At 39.7% G+C, this 6,464-nt stretch overlaps 1 pseudogene; it reads left to right on the top strand.

The window, feature by feature from the left end:
- Nucleotides 1–434: 434 nt before the first annotated feature.
- Nucleotides 435–5,676, top strand: LOC120743271 (annotated as a pseudogene).
- Nucleotides 5,677–6,464: the final 788 nt, after the last annotated feature.

Below are 6,464 nucleotides of genomic sequence, written 5' to 3'. Positions count from 1 at the left end.
ACATCAACTGAGCGCAAGCAAAACTTCCAACAACAGTCAAGTATTGCTTCACTGTAAATCTGCAACCTCTGAACAAAGATCCACAAAGTTCCTTTTCCAGGACGTCTTTTTAATTCAGGAAAGTCTTCAGTTGTCATGTCTTGAATTTTCTTTTATTATAGTTATTAAAATGTACTGAAGATTGACCGATGAGCTAAAAGTCAAAGCAGAAGAGAGGACTTCTAGCTTTTTGCTTTGTCTTGCCTTGTTTTAACGCTGTGAAAGCGCAGTGCAGAAAGAAAAACTGTAAACCTTGTAGTGAAACAAGCACAAGCAGCAGGTTTTACAGTTATTTACTCTTAAATAACAACAAGAAGAAAATATTGATCTGCTTCTCTTAGTTTTGCACGTTTAAGCTGCAATTCTCAAATAAAGCTGCAAAGCAGGAGAACAACATGGCCATCAACTATTCTGTGCCACAGATCCAGTTCGCTGCAGCACAGAGTGATGATGAGACCATTAACATGTGCAACTTAGAAGTAGTAGTAGTCAGAGGTAACTGGATGTTCAATCGGGTTAAATGCAAGGTTGATTGGATTATATCTGAAGATCATATGCTATTCATGATAACTCTGCTAGACTCCAAATTGCTCATCCATGCAGGAGTATCTCAAAATTAAATGAAACCACTCAACACTTTTTCCCTAAAACGGACTGACATGGAACACATTAAAGTTTGATCGGAACCAGCTAATCAGTCTGAAGGTAAGTGTTTTTTACACTTATTCGAGAGAAGTCCGAAATGCGTTCCTATTACTGTTTGTTTTGACTTTTAAGCTACCAGGATATTTTCATTCAAATGCTAAGACAAAATGTCAATATCTATGAATGTGGAGACTCAAAAGACTAGTTAGGTAATAGTTACCGATGGATTTATGAGACTTGATAGAAACTTGGACGTTTCCAACAGGTGAATCGGTGAACTACCGAGGTTGCGCCCAAATGCTTAAAGCTGTTAGCTGGTCAGTGTTTTCAGGTGTGCTTGTACTACCTGTACGGTGCGGAGTGCTGACTAAGTCATGTTAAACCCATTAAAGCGTCGAGCTCAAATATCTTTTCATTTTTCTGCACTGTTCTCTTGTCGGCACACATTTTCTGTTTACTGAAGCCTTTTGTGAATAATTTTGATCATGTAAAAACTGGGAATTGGTCCCTATTGACAATACTCTTATTTTTTTACCACTTAGGAAAGGTAATTGGTCACTGAACTTTTTGCAACTATGTGTATTTCTAAATTTTGTGGCTTCAGTGCACGCAAATTTATATTGTTCAGTTTGCATGTTAAAAGCCTGCCAAGCACCCCAAGGCTGATTATGCTTGGTAAGAAGTCATTCATGAAATAGAGCTGATTAGACCATATTAAAGTTTCTGTTTGGCACAGGAGCTTTTTCGTGGACACAGGTATCCAGTCTCTGTTTTGTTAGCTCAAATTTCTGTAATTTCCTTTATAAACCAAGGTTGTTGGACATGTGTCTCAGTGAACCCAGCAAAGTAACAATATCAAATTTCACATTACATATTACTGATCAACATAGTAGTCTAGCTACACCAACAGCAGAAATACTGAAGTCAATACTGTAAAGTTTAACAGCAGCACAAACTATAAACTCCAAAATAACCATACAGTTGATTCATCTCCGGTAATTTAACTGGGCTGACTCTTTGTTAGGTGTGTTTAATGTGCAGAATAATTCCCAATTATGAACAATTATAATATGTTAAAATGTACTTATGTACATAACAGGAATATCTAGATGTCGCTGCCGGTCGCTGCATGCGCACGCAGCGACCGGCAGTGAGTGAGAGCTTGGCATCCTAAGTTTTTAAGTTTTTATCATTTCTTTTCGGTTCTATTGCTGGCATGTGTTTTGGTTGAAAGAAGTGACAGTTTCTTACAAAGTGACACACACTCCACAATAGTGAGAACGTCATGGATTCTTTCTTCTTCATTGTGGTTGGATTTCTACTGTGCTGGCTTGTTTCCAATGAGGTGGGCGAGGCCGTGAGTCAGCTGAGGATTGTTTACTCCCGCGACGAACTATTACAACTTAACTTACCGTATGATGGTAAGGACCTCACCTCATGTATGCCGGATTTTATACATAAAGATTTTAACAGAACGAGTGAGAAGAGGAAGAGGAAAAGAGGGAGACGTGGAAGTGTTAAATTGCGCATGAGGAGACAACAGGTCAGTCGGTTTCCCCTGCCGTCTGTTATCCTTGGAAATGTTCAGTCTCTTAGGAACAAGCTGGATGAACTGGATGAAAGGTTGTTCACATTAACCCTCATGTCACAACTTTCCTCCAGCGGCTTACTGAATTTGAGTGGAGAACTTCAAATTAGGTAACTGTTTTTGCCATTTTTAGTGCATTTCTTGTATAATTTAAGTGTCCAATGTGTTGTTACCTGTGTCTCCACAGATGATCCATGGCCCATGCTTTCTGGACATTTACACAAGACGAGCAACAATGAAGACAAGCTCTCTTGCCATCTTGCAAGACGCTGTCTCTGTCCAATAGGTTTTTTGAGTGCAACAGTTTTGATTTTTTCCCTTCTTTTACCCGTTTGTTAAAAATTATTTCAGCTACTTACACTTTAATTGTCACATGTATTGGCTCACCCTACAAATCAATGAACTCAGTCCACAAAACAAGATCAGGGTTCAGTGCAGGTCAGTCAAGTTCCTTCACACCACACACGCTCATCCATGTCGTTGTGGACCCTGTTTTGTGCATTGATTTGGTGGTGTGAGCCAGTATTTTGGACAAAGTGTATATAAAGGCAGACGTGTGGGGCTTGATATTATATTCATTACAATTCAGTTTATTTGTATGGTGCCACCAAAATGAATGCCAAGGCACTTCACATTGTAGGTTTAAGACCCTACAAAATATAAGAAAACCCAACACTTGAGCATATGTTGTCTGCCATGATATGGATATGACATAATATCGTTATTGTTTGTACAACCATCTGAGAAAATAATGGATTACATGGTTTAGTAAAAACAAGTGCTTCCTCAATGAAAAGATGTTTTCAGTTCTTTTCAGTTTTTGTTTTGGAAATGTGTATTTCAGCAGGGAAAAATCAGAATTGAAATAAAGTGGTGTAAAGCACATGAATTATATTTAGTGTGTGAGTGTCTATCTATCCATCCATCCATCCATGCATCCATCCATCCATCCAATTTTTTTGGAACCCTCCAGTCTCTTACAGTATGTTACTGTTAACTGAAATTACGGTAAATTGCGACCTGTTAAACAGTAAATGACCGCCTGTTGGGACACGGTGTCCTCTAGCAGAGATGAATATTTTTGGTACTGATGATGCGTGATAACGATAAGTTACTGGTTAATATATTGCAGTTTATTACCTTGCAGCGGGCTTACAGTGACATACCGTGAATAAACGGTAGTATACCAATTTCTTAATCACAGTATGATGTTACTTTGTTGACGTAATTTACGACATAAAGACATAACGGTATCTCACTGGCGACAGTGACGCCAGTGAGATACCGTAAAAAAAGGCTACGGTGCGTTACCATAATTTGTCCAAGAGTATTATACCACACCAGCAAAAAACGGTATCATCCTGCAGAACGGTAAGCTACCGTAACACGGCGTCACGGTATGACGCTGGCAACAGTGACGCCAGTATGTTACCGTAAAGTGGCGATGAAAAGTCTAACAGTGTACGAGTGTGCGTATATGAATACCACCTGTCTCCCTTTACAGCATGGCAGACTGCGCGTTTATGCATTTATTTCCTCTTTTAATGGTCTTTTCTAAAGGTAAGCTGTGTTCCGTGTAATCTGATTTGTGTTTTAAGGCTGTGTGTTGTGGCTGAAACAAGAAAAAGTTTACTCGTAATAATAAAAAAAATGGTTAAAAAGAGGTCATAAATATGAGAGCTTTGTCTCTGAAGCTATAAAGAGATTGTATTCAATAGAGATTGAGAAATTATTTCCATAAACTTTTACTGCAACAGATGCTCCATATGGAAAGACATGTAAATGAATGAATGAATGGAATGAATGAATGAAAACTGAAGCATCACATGTATAACGAAGACAGACCATCCATCCTTTGGGAAGCTCTGTGATCAGTTTTCATGGTCTGCTGGATCAGTGCACTTAACATTGTGTATGTACTGGAGTTCACACCTTGATTGGAACATTTTAAGTTCTTTAAATGTAATGTGGTTAAATGCTAAACTGTGCCTTTTTTTATCTTGGGATGAGCCACTCCAGCTATTTTTGCACTGTTTTTTATTTTTTGTTTCTGAAAGGGTTTTATAGATCAGTCCCAAACTGTAATTACACCACTGATTACTAACACTGCAAACACTGGATAATACAGACTACAGTAGCTGTGGGTCAACAGCATTTACTGGTGTTCATTGGTGAGACTTGTCTGCACAAGTTTTATTTATAATTCAGGTTAAAGGACCCAAAGATAATCTGTCTTGGGCTGATTCATTTTGTGACGTGACAACAAAGAGACTTATCAATTTCATTGGCAGCTGTCTGTTTTCAGACACACTCAGAGATCAAGTCTCACATGTCAGTTTGTTTGTGCAGCTCTAACAGCAGTGATCCAAACACAGCAGACTGTGCTGGCAGCAGTGGGAGAAGATGCTGAATTCAGCTGTCAGCTCTTGGAGACTAAAGACGTCCTTCAGGTCACATGGCAGAAAATCTCTCCTGATGTGGAGACAAATGTCGCCACCTACAACAAGTACTATGGTCAGAGAGTGAATGATGGCTTTACAAATACATTTAAGTTTAAATACACTGGACTACAGAACTGCTCCATAGTCGTCAGGAATGTGACGGTGCAGGATGAAGGCTGCTATCACTGTCTGTTTAACACTTATCCTGAAGGAGCCTTTACAGGTAGAACCTGCCTCCAAGTTTAAGGTAAGAACTTTTACCTTCTTTAACCAACAACAGGAGACTCAAACTAATGTAATGATTTGATGTAATGATATTTGTCAATCCATCACAGAGCTGCATGAACCTGTTGTTGATGTCAGAGACTCAAACTCTACTGAAGAGTGGGTTGTTTCCTGTTCAGCCACTGGTCGACCTGCTCCCACTGTAACACTCAGTGTCTCACAACAAGACCTCAGCTTTACACAGTACAACACTGTCAGTGTGTCCAACACCAACGCTACATTCACTGTCACCACTACAGCTGTGCTCTCAGGTTCACGTAAACACAGCACACAGGTGGGATGTGCAGCACGAGTGCTCTCTGCTCCTCACAGAGAGGTGATGCTGACGATTCCTGAGGTCCAACAGACACCTGATGATGATGGTGAGAAAATCTAAGTCATATATTTACAGATGAATGATAAGTGGGTCCATTTAATTACGATCTAATAACACTGACTTGTCTCACAGATTCCACCTCAATCATTGTAGTAGCTGCAGTGGTGTTGATGGTCTTTGCCTGTGTAGCTCCACTTGTCACTGTTCGTGTTAAACAAAAACAGAAGAAGAGGTAACTTTCACTTTTGTTTCAACATGTCTTCTTCTAACATGTCTCTGTGTAATAATATGATAATAATCCTAGCACAGGATACAGTTACTTTCATCTTTATCTTTTAAACTGGGCGTCCTTCATGAGGCAACACTAAAGGGATTTGTCTCCTCTCAGAAATGAACCCAGCATCTTTATTTGTTAAATATATGCATGAACCATATGCTTGTATGGAGCCACTGTTTGCAGTGAATTCGAATCGTTTAAATCATTTAAGTCCAAAACATTAGAAAAAGCAAACATTAATGGTAACAGTTAGCTAATCTGTAATTTGGAAGACTGACAGATGACCAGTAGGATTTAAAGTACACAGAGTGGAGGCTAATTGGCCTGAAGAAGGATATCAGAAAGATGATTGGACTAGACTAGTATGTTAGAGAACCTCTTAAACAAACAAACAATGTATGATTAGACCCTGAAAAACTGGACAGAAAGGAACAAAGAGTAGATGAATATTCATATCTATAAAGGACAGATTGTGATTGAATTGTATCGCCAAAGACTATTCACTCATCAATAAAAGGTCACCTACAACACTTCCACTGTCAGGGTCCTGGGTCTGAGCGACCCAGGATCTCTGAGCAGTAATAGACTTATGTTACTTGTGTATTTTTGGTGTTGCTACCTCTTTTCTATGATTTTACATATGTGTGTGTGGGTGGCTGTGTGTCTGAGCACTCGTTTACAGGCGCCTTCAGGCCTGGTGGGTGTGGCCCTGCTAGGGGACTGGCCACACCCGAAATCACACACATGCTGCTGATCAGGCCTCATCGGGGGAGCTACTTAGGAGAGTCTTGGAGCTCCCACCGACGCGGGATCATTGCGTGAGACTCCACGTTAGTCATCCAGTTGAGCTTAGTTAGTGTGTGTATGCCTGCA

Source organism: Simochromis diagramma, unplaced genomic scaffold (genome assembly GCF_900408965.1).
Source record: "Simochromis diagramma unplaced genomic scaffold, fSimDia1.1 OVJJ01000595.1, whole genome shotgun sequence".
In the NCBI taxonomy this organism is placed as follows: Eukaryota; Metazoa; Chordata; class Actinopteri; order Cichliformes; family Cichlidae; genus Simochromis; species Simochromis diagramma.
Note: the sequence above shows the minus strand (reverse complement) of the source record. Positions and strands in the feature narration are given on the sequence as shown.